We start from the raw sequence: 11292 nt of genomic DNA on the forward strand, positions 1-11292 counted from the left end.
TAGATAGATATTATTTTCAAAGCTTTTATGAATACGTAAATATACAACCTGCTACATTCCAAAGGCTTGAGTCTGGTAGCAACAGTGAATGCAAAGTGAATATACTTATCCACTGTTCAAATATACAGAATGTTAAAACCTCAACCTTTTCCTGGCTCATCCCAGCCTAAGGATTCCAAAAAGATGGGACTGATCTAAAACTTTAGCATTTTTTCCTTTTCTAAATATTTATTTGTTGTTGTTTTTAAATACACAGGGTGCTTATATAACCATGCAATAACACTTTATATTATAATTATCATATTACAATATTGTAAATATATTGTATGGCTATACATTTAATAAATAATATCCAATACTTTGGAAATGTATTGCTTTGTCCATTATTTTCTCTTCTACAGTTTGCAGGTTTTGATACTGTTACAGTATCCCAAATTCCTTCATTCCCAAATGTCCATTTAGTTAGGCTTTAGCATTTTCAGGACCTTTGTGGGTGAGTAGGTAACAATTTTCCAACCATTTTCATATATGCTCCACTAAGTTTCTCAGAATTCTTACTCCTGAAATAAACTCAGCTGTATTTTTTGTTTTGTTTTACACCTTCTGATTTCTTGAACTGTGAGAAGTATGTCACAGCATCATAAACTACCTTGTTAACTGACATTTATTGGTTGTTTTTCAGCTACCACCAGTTTTGTCATTGATATTTAAGCACTTCCCCTAAGGCCACAACAAATAGCTCCTTTTCTTCCCCACTGCATGTGATATGCCTCAGTCTTGCAAATGGCAATCCTCACATTGCTTCCTCCTTGCCCTCATAGAAAGCAATCTCAACCAGACTCCTGCTTACAACCATTTGTTTTAATTTGCTGCTGTGGGTCCACACAGTGTGTTTTATCAACAGTACAAAAGGAAACCTTCCGTTCCAGCAGAGAACACTAATAAAAAGCACTATCGGCTGAATACAAATCGAGATGAGTAAACTTTCCTATTGCCTAAATCGTAGATCATGTGAACTGCTTCTTTCTCTTGGTGAGTGAAAAGTGACATTTCCGTATAAGTGCAGCACTTGTTTAAAAACACAGCAGGGAACACAAAAAGTTCTTGTTTACAACTGCTATATTCTCCAAGGTTTTGCCCATTGTTGGAATATTTTCAAAGGAATGATTGATTTATTTTTACTGTAAAGTATGCAAATGAATGTGCCGTGTAATTTATTTCATCTGCGGCTCTTAAGAATAAACATAATTTCAAAAGGTAAAGATGAGCAGGCATTGTAGGGGGACTGCCTCGAATCCACTTTAATTAATCTGCAAGAAATGCCATGCCATGCCTGGTTCTGTATTCATAGTGCCTATAATGGATTACAAACCTCTACCGCTCACTTAGTGATCCACTGGTTGCATGGCAGGGTAGGGGGAATCCATCCTAAATTATTCTTTAAACCTTCCCTAATTGCGGGTGTGACAGTGTCATTTAAATGATTTTTAAAGCCCACTAACTGCACTTGAGCACTCTCAAGACAGCCACAAATCTGTAACTCATCTACTATTATCCCTGTTCTGGTAATAGACAGGATAGACTACTGCAAGTGTTGTACATGCAACTACCCTTGAAGACTACCCAGAAATTTCAGTTGTTCTCAAATATAGCCACTGGACTATTGACTGGGAATGGATGGACAGAATACAGTGGTACCTCGGGTTAAGTACTTAATTCATTCCGGATGTCCGTTCTTAACCTGAAACTGTTCTTAACCTGAAGCACCACTTTAGCTAATGGGGCCTCCTGCTGCTGCCATGCCGCCAGAGCACGATTTCTGTTCTCATCCTGAAGCAAAGTTCTTAACCCGAGGTACTATTTCTGGGTTAGCAGAGTCTGTAACCTGAAGTGTATGTAACCTGAAGTGTATGTAACCCGAGGTACCACTGTATATCTCATTGATACAAAAGCAACTTCACACACAATGGGCTGCGATGACAATCTGAGATGACAACCTAATTAACTATTGTTGCCCAATGCAGACCTTTAATCTTTTTATTCAGAAATGTCTGCTGCTATTCATTAACTGTTTGTGTGCTGCTTTGCTGACAGTGGTGCAGCTAGTAATTTTAGACCTTGGACTTAAATGCCTTATGCCCACCCACTTCACTTTAAAGCACAAACTCTTCTTTCCCCCTGGGTAAATAAACCATTCTTTATTTGAAGGATGTTGCAGCCTCTTTTAGTGGGGTGGGACTTGCAGTGCTGCCTTTCTGTTTAATGGTGTTCTTTGTCTATATTATAATTATTGTCTTTTTAAGGCTTCTATCATTGTCTCTGGTTTTGATGTAAGTCACTTTGAGTTACCTTGTAAGAAAAGTGATTAACCAATACAATAAATCATCATTGTCATCATAAATGGCCATATGTATTATTTCAGCTGTGATGCACACCATTGAAATTTATCACCCTCCCCCTGTGAGCACGATTTTATGCTCTACAAGTGCTTCTACTTTCCTAATATGTTAGGAGAGGGGAGAATTTGTCAACTGTGATAAAAAGTACTTTGAGTATGGGCAAACTCCCCTGCCAGTGGTGAGTGGGGTCAGACAGGGCAATGGATGGGATTTTTACCTTTGTTCAGTAGGCTGCATTCCACCTGTGTAAGAACTGGAGGTTTCTGCACGCTCACGCATAAACTTACCTCTCCATTCTCCATCCAGGCAAGCAAAAGTCATTACAAAAGTTCAATAACAATTTGTAAGTAGGCAGAGCACTTGAGGAAGTGGCAGAAGAGGGCTGGTAAGGGACATGGCTATGGAGGTGGCCCAGAGAGAGTCCTGAAGGCCAGCAGAGAGGATTGGATGGCTGCACTTGGATCCTAGCTCTGAGGTTTCTCACACTGATCTAGCCTTGCTCCTTTAATGTCTGTGTACAACACGAACATTTCCATGGAGTGGGCCTATGTGTGGATACTTGTGTGTATGAAGGCTTCCATGAGATCTTCCTGAGTGATTGAGGGTTCCAGATTTCATGCATGAAGACCCCTTTCTCTACATTTGCAGACATCAAGAGAGGGTCTAAGTGGAGGGTGTGATATCAAGTGAGGGACTACTCACCATGGCTCCAGTCCTTTCTCCCATTTCTTTCTCCCAGGAGCTAATAACTTCTGAATAAAGGTATTGTGGACAACATTTTATTTATTTTTTTAAATGAACAATTCACATATTATGCCATTACAACTGGATTGCTTTTTTTTTTTAAGGGAAAAGAGCACTATAGTTGGGCTATCTACATTTTCATCTCTTATTTTATCCACTTAAAAATACCTAGAAACATCAGTGGGGCTGAACTGGCTTTTATTCCAGTACACTGGCTTAGCTGATTTGCTGATAATGTTTCTAAGTGGTTACAGAAGTATAATAAAGTTCATCTTGCTGCATAGCTGGGGGCTACAAACCAATGGCTGTCATGTAGTTAAATATGCCACATTCTCTTTCATGCCTGGTTCATATTTCATTATCTCATCAGTATAGAGTCACATTATCAGTTGGAAGCATTGCCCACATGATTCAAGATATGGTCCTTATGCCAGGGGAACCATGCATTATGTAAGACACATAATAGCCTTTTTTCAGACTTTCTTTGAACATAAGCAAAAGGTAGAGGAGGGCAGGATTGCATGTGGTGTCTCCTACTCTCAACCTCCACACATTTATTTGAAGGTTAGAATACAGATTGTAACTTTCTCCATGTGATCAGAAAATAGCATATTTCCTAATTGCACCGAGATAGCCTTGCACCCATATTTTAATATTACTAGGCTCTGTTCCAACTTTCAGACGAACATATGGTGGTCAGGTGCTTGTAATTTTATTCCCCCATCCCTTTTCAGCTCAAACATTATTTGAAGACAGTTAAATCATGCAACATATCCATGCAACATAGGTCTGGAGGGTACAGTATTCAGCATGACCTCATCTTGCAGTTGGTTGCCATAACTCAGGGATCAAGTGCAGCTGACAGAATGTCCTCCTAGGTGATTGAGCTCAGGAGGTCAGATGGCTTAGTTCCAAAGGGGAACTTGTGGGGTACAGACATGGTTCACTAAGGCAGGAGATATAGTTCTCTATAAGCAACTGTTTCACCAGTGACCTGGACCAGACTGAAGCCTTTTATGCAATGTCATCAGCTTCCCCTTCTCATGCTCCATCCATTTCTTGAAAAGCAGAAAGTCTTGAAAGGGCAGGGCTTGGGAATGGAGCCCAGTATTCCATCATCTCTACAGGAGCGAATGACGGCACACTTCCTGTGGTGATGCAGTGACTCTATGGACTGTATGGGGCTTGGAGTCAAGTATACCAGACTTTTGCTAGACTTGAGCTTCTTGGAGGCTACTCTATCTTATGCAGGCTCAGGAATCTCTAGTTCAGGGATCTCCAACATTTTAGTTGTGGAGGTCTCTAACATCTTGGGTTCAGCTATCTCCAGTTCAGTAGTGGCAGCACTGTTCAACTGCTGCTGCTTACTGGGAGCTGGAGAAGCAGCTGCAAGGTTGGAATGGTGCAAATGGCAGGAACACCTCCAGTACATTTGCACCATACTGTCCCGACTGCAACCTCTTCCCTCCTCACCTTAGTAAGCAAAAGTGTCATGACCGACAAAGAATGTTGTTGTTGTTGTTGTTGTTGTTGTTGTTAATGCCAATCAGATTCCTTGGATGACCTTGAATTCTGGTTCTTTGCAGCAGGAATTCTTCATTCATTCTGCCATCCCAGATCATTCATAATATTATAAACTAATTAGTTTTCTTTCTAAATAAAAAAGTCCTCAATATTTTAGCCTTATTATGGCACCGTAGCTTCCTGATCATTGTTTTCCTTCTGTTTACATCTTTTCTATTGTCATGACATTCTTTTTTGCGATATTAAAATTATAACTTCACACAGTATTCCAGCGGCGAGTTCACCCTAGATTTATATAAAATATAGACTTCACGATGCTGGAAATTTTATTTTTAATCCCTTTCCTAGTAATTCTGAACATCATATTTGCCTTGTGCATTACTGTTGCACATGGAGAGGATGATTTGAGAGAGCTGGCCACCATGATCCAAATAGATCTTTCCTGATTAGTCACAGCCCTTTAAGATCAACTAGCAAACAGTGTGTCAACATACATTTCTTTAGATTGAACCTCATTTGCTCTTTGGTTAGCCATCTACTCAGTTTGAAGAGTTTTTTTCTGGAGCTCCTCATAGTATTTCACCATTTTGAATCAACATGGCGCTCTCCTATATGTACATTTCCTGCCAACAAGTCCTTTCCATGTAGGAAAGACATAACATTTGAAGTAGCCCTAATAAACACTCCAATACCCTTGAAGATGAAGGGCCGTAGATTGATTTGCAAAGGGAAAATACTTTGAAATGAATCCAATGTCACGTTATTGAAAAACTTTAATGGGAAAAGATTAACTTTTGAAAGTCTGCAGTGGTTTACAAAGCTTCAAATGCCCAGAAATCTACTAAGCCAGCCCATTTAAAGAATCTAAATACGCTTGCACATTTTTAAGCTTCCCGACTTTGAATATTAGCTTTGAAGTTGTGCCAAAAATGGAGCTGCCTTGAAAATGAATTCATGACACTGGAATTAGTGTTGGGTGTGTGGCATGCCTAATGATAATCTTGACCACGCTTGCCGTTGACAGCCAGCGCATATGGCGCTTCTGAGTCAATAATTCTTCAAAGATAAGATGCGCAGCATCTTGGCTCTTTTTATCTTTGCACACTGATGATTTGGACACTGTGCTGTGTCCAAAGACAGCCTGTTTAATGACAGATGGCATTTTTCCACAGCATAGAAAGATTGCCTGCAGATTTCCTGAGTCACACTGTCCATCCAGGAAATCTACAGCAGGAGCCTAAGTGAAATATGCTGAATGAAAGATTCTTTTGTTGAGATGCCAAAGGATTTCACAGGTTTTCAAGAACCAAAGAACAACCTATGCTATGTGTGAGGCCAGGCCAGAAAATGAGCAAATCATTGAAACGTTGCCACTTAATGCTGTCACCTTCGTTGAGGCTTAAGCGGTCTACCATTCTGCCTCAACCAATTGTGTATTAGGACAACAGACAAGGGGTTCTTCTACATGAAACACACAGCACAGTTGGCTGAGTATCACCCATTTCTCCCCCGCCCCCCCCCCGGTAGTCTACAGATTTAGTTTGTCAGAGAACAAGGACTTCTGTGCTAAAGGATTAACTTCCCCAGTCCCTCTTAAACCTAATTTGAAAATACTGTACTCAGTTTCTACAGAGGCTTATTCATCCCAAATGGATGACTTCATTTTATCCTGCTATGTTATGAGTCAGCCTGATATAGCGCTTCACAACCATATACACACCAAGCTGCATTCACACTGCACTTTGTCCCATTTTGCTGACATTTCCCTAACTGTTACTTCTTGCATTATATTTGAGCTTTCTCACAACGTAAAAGCCACTCGTGGAAAAACTAATGGAATGGAATATAGCACACGTTTAGTGCCCATTTCTGTGTTATTTGATTGTAGGAGGGAAATCTTTTGCAGTCCCCTTAACCCGGAAAATCACAAGAGTTTTGAGCGACAATTTCCCTCCCCCCTTTCTTACGGGTTCATGCTGCAGCCACTCGTGTGATGAGCCATGAGGCAACATACCTTCACATGCTACATTCCCTGCCCATTTCAAGGCTCACACCACATCCTCCTTCTTTTTGCCTGACAAGAAAGCATGCTGGTACTTCAGCACAGAAAGTCATGTCAAAAATGTAAAGCCTACAATAATGGCAGAATTTAGAGCAAGAGGGATGGCATAGAGGAATGATATGTGTGAATGACATTCACCACAACATGGAGGAATAGCAGTCAGGATGTAACAGAATAGGAAAGAAGTGCTAGCCCTGAAATCACTTAAACTAATACAATAAATCCATGAATATAGCACAAGTTTCTAAGATAATAAATTATTTTGCAGCCTCCCAATTTCACATTTGGTTTTGATATTCATGGGTAGCACAACAAAATAGCTAAGTGCATGGCTGCACCAACAGATCTACTTGTAAGTAGATTGTAAACTCCATGCCCTGTTCTGGTTACTCCACTTCATCTTGTATAGTGCCTAAATTTTTACTTTCTAAAGCAGGTGCTTGTTTTACCATCTTGTCCTTTAACACCATGGATGTAATTTGTCCCTTCAGTGCTCTCCCTTTCTCCCTTTCAATGATTTCTTTCTTTCATTCTTTCTTACCTGCTTGTTCATCTATCTACACATTTTCCCTAGAGACCTATCTCTCCTTTGGTGTTGCACAGCCAGTAGCTATTCCTTCCACCAAGACAGAAGATGGTTAATCACATTCCTACATGCACAGGCACATGCATACACTGAAAATAAAATAAAAAAGGAGCCCAATCCATTAATGGCTACAATTCACCAACGTAGCTTCAACTCACACCTACACCATGTCTTGAAAGCATTCATCATGCCCATTTAATAGTAGTTATTTACTGAAACTGTGAGGGACGCGGGTGCCGCTGTGGTCTAAACCACAGAGCCTAGGGCTTGCCGATCAGAAGGTCGGCAGTTCGAATTCCCACAACGGGGTGAATTCCAGTTGCTCAGTTCCTGCTTCTGCCAACCTAGCAGTTTGAAAGCACATCAAAGTGCAAGTAGATAAATAGGTACCGCTCCGGCGGGAAGGTAAATGGTGTTTCCATGCACTGCACTGGTTTGCCAGAAGCGGGTTAGTCATGCTGGCCACATGACCCAGAAAAACTGTCTGCGGACAAATGTCGGCTCCCTCGGCAAGTAAAGCGAGATGAGCACTGCAACCCCAGAGTCGTCTGTGACTGGACCTGACGGTCAGGGGTCCCTTTACCTTTATTGGAACTGTAATTTGTTAAGGATGCTGGTAACTGTAGTTCTGTTAGGGGGTCTCTGCACAACTCTCAGTGCTCTTCACCAACTACAGTTATTGGGTATTAGAGTGCTTTCAATGTACTGGGTGGATGTGATGTCAAAAGTCAGGATCTCCTATTGTTTGTTGTTTTAAGAGAAAGCTGTTTGCACCTTCCTTGTTCTAGTATAGTTTATAATGGGCATCTCATGATGGAGATGCATATTAAATGCCAGTACAGTGGTACCTCGGGTTAAGTACTTAATTCGTTCCGGAGGTCCGTATTTAACCTGAAACTGTTCTTAACCTGAAACACCACGTTAGCTAATGGGGCCTCCTGCTGCTGCCACATGATTTCTGTTCTCATTCTGAAGCAAAGTTCTTAACCTGAAGCACTATTTCTGGGTTAGCGGAGTCTGTAACCTGAAGCGCATGTAACCCGCGGTACCACTGTACCATGATTCAGCAAGGGTGAGCCACCCATGGACACATTGATGGAAACATGATTTGGGCTGCAATCTTAAACACGTTGACTGAATAAGTCCCATTGGGTGTAGTGGGGCCTGCGTCTGAGTTGACACACACAGGTGTTCACCGTGAATTCCTTGTAATGCTACACATGCAGATCATGGCTGCATGGGGGAAAATGCCCTCTTCAGCTCCTACAACAAGGCAGGTGGGCATCCATAGATTCTTCCACTTACACTATGATGTATTTTATGGGAAATGAAATTGAACTGGGAAAATGGGCGTGAGGGGGTTCTAGTGTTTTAAACTCCTCCCCAGCTATTTATTTATTTGCTGGTTGCATATCCCACCTTTTTATCCAAAGAATTCAAGGTGGCGCACATGGTTCTCCCCATCCTCATTTAATCCTTACAACATCCCTTTGAGGTAGGTTAGGCTGAGAGGCAGTGCCTGGCCCAAGGTCACCCTGTTGGCTTTGTGGCTGTGTGGGGATTTGAACCCTAGTCCCCCAGATCCAAGTCTGACACTTGAACCCCTAAATCTCATTTGCATTATTTTCTCCAATAACTTGAGCAAATCAGATACCAAGCCCTAACCCTTTGCATCCCCAGAGAAACAAGCTTCTCAAAGTGTCTTTTCTACTCAATCTCAAGTACTAGGAAATGTCTCCTAGTAGCATTAGTTAAAACTTTTGTGGTGTGAACAGGCAAGTGATTTCTATCAAAGGCAACAGAAAAGAAGTTATTCAGCTTTCAAGTTTGGGGATCCCTTCCCTTGAGATACCACCATCCTGCTTGGAGAGTTTTCATCTCCCCCTCTCCTGAAAGTATGTTGAAAACCTATATATCATAGTCTGCAAAGAGTGACACAGTTTTAAATTTTCTTTTAATGTGTTTGTTTAATTGATTTCTTTTGAGGCAAATGGAAATTTGTCACTCGGCAACAGCTGCCACAGCTCTCCCCCTTCTTTTTCTGGAGTCTGCTAAGCATCAGCGTTCCAAAGGAGCCTGAATCTCCTGAGGAAGAAGAACGGAATCAGAACACGCATTGTGTCTCTTTAGTCAGATTTCTGTTCCCAGCCACCTCCATGCCTCCCCTCTCTGCTAATGTATGCCTGCCTCTGAGGCGAAAACAGATCTACGGCTCCTGTCCTTGTTCTGAATGAGAATACATTATTCGCCAGCTCTGTTTCATTAAAATTATTCCACTCAGCTGTGAAAACAGACTTGCAATGGATTGAATGAGTCGCCTCTCTACCCCAGATGCTGAGGAGGTGGGCTCTTTAAATGTCATGGAATAAATAAATAAACAATCTGCATTTGGCACTGGGAATATATATATGCAGAGAAATATATTGAGAAAACTGAAGGCTATATATATATATAGCCTTCAGTTTTCTCAATATATTTCCCTGCATCCTATTTTAAATCAGATTAATTAATTATATCTGATTACCTGTAATACAACAGTTGCATTGACAAATGAGTTATCTGTGCCTTTGAATGATTTGGATGCTTTTTCTCTCCAAACATATATCTGTTCACAGATGGCACTTTAGAGTCATTGCAGACTTCCATGAAGAGGAGAAAGCAATCTTATCCAGTGCCCTCTTCCAACTGCAGCCACCCACACAACCTCAATGTTTTAGCAGAGGAGTCTTTAGGCTTTCCAGACCTGGGACCCACCTTTAACCCCAAAATGCATTTCTTAATCTTTTGCCATATATTTGTATGGTGATGGTGTTGCTGTTGTGATCCTGCCTTAGATCAGGCCATGAGCTGATAGCGCTTGCCCACCAGTATTCCAAGAGGGCAGCGGTTTTGGTCTTGTATGGTTTACTCTGGGGCATGGAAGAAACATTTACACTTAAATTGGCTTTTGAATCATGGCCTTTGAAAGGGCAGGGCAAGAGCAATGGACCGGAGTTAAGAATTCTTCACTCTGGACCACCTCCAAAATATTTAAGCCCATCAGTTGAAGACCAATGTTTCAGAGGGTATCCCAACCATCCAAAGCAGACTTAGGGACTACTGGGAGATTTTAGGTAAAGTGGAGGTTGGCTAGATGATGGCTATTCTCTGCCTTGGAGTCAGAGGCAGTATATGTTTGAATACCAGCTGCCTGAAAAATCCAGGGGAGGAGACAGTGCTATTGTGGGTTGGCCACAGGTATCCGGTTGGCCACTGTGAGAACAGGACGCTGGACAAGATGAGCCCTGATCCAGCAGGGCTCTTCCTATGTTCTTATAAACAATGTCTCGCCCATTTCATTTGCAGACACCTCCACCGGATTGAAGGAGCCTTCTATACATGAAGCAATGCCATCAGAAGCAACCTATTATTTTTATTTTATATATTTAAAACTTTTTACAAGGAGAATCCATCATATTTCCCAATTGGCAACTGATGGGAAGAGAGGCCAACTGAAGCGCAGTCTGGCTGTCTTGTACCTCATGTCTGCCCAGGAGCATCTAATCACCTGGAAATGAAAGCCTGGGGGCTTGTCTCAGCGTAAACAAGGTTGGCATTGATCTTTTTCCACTTTCCCTGATAAATTGCACATCTAACATGATCAAATAAACACTACCATGTATTTTACATGTTTATAAACATTCTCCTCCTTCTTTCATTTAAGTTTTGTATAAAACAGGTTCAGACTTATGGATACTGCTGACGAATTTCAGCAGGGTTTTGAATTCTGTGAGTGATTCTTCTGTGACCTTTCTAAATTAAATGTGTTTTCTGGACTGAAGGGCATTTGTACATTGCTGAGGAAGGCTAGGTTTAAAGGAGTGAGACTCTACATTATGCTGTAAAGGAGGTGAGGCTATTTTACAGTCACCCCCAATGCCTTTGGGGAATGAGTTCTGGACTTATATGCCAGCTGCTGTCTTCAGCAAATGCAAGAC

The 11292-nt window shown here is 41.3% G+C and overlaps 1 long non-coding RNA gene across 1 annotated transcript; it reads left to right on the top strand.

The window, feature by feature from the left end:
* Window positions 1-9471: 9471 nt before the first annotated feature.
* LOC308583209 lies at window positions 9472-10993 on the top strand. The gene is made up of 2 exons (XR_014006125.1): window positions 9472-9657; window positions 10661-10993. It is a non-coding gene; the product is annotated as an uncharacterized lncRNA (long non-coding RNA).
* Window positions 10994-11292: the final 299 nt, after the last annotated feature.

Source organism: Podarcis bocagei (genome assembly GCF_964188305.1).
Source record: "Podarcis bocagei genome assembly, chromosome: 3".
NCBI classification, from domain to species: domain Eukaryota; kingdom Metazoa; phylum Chordata; class Lepidosauria; order Squamata; family Lacertidae; genus Podarcis; species Podarcis bocagei.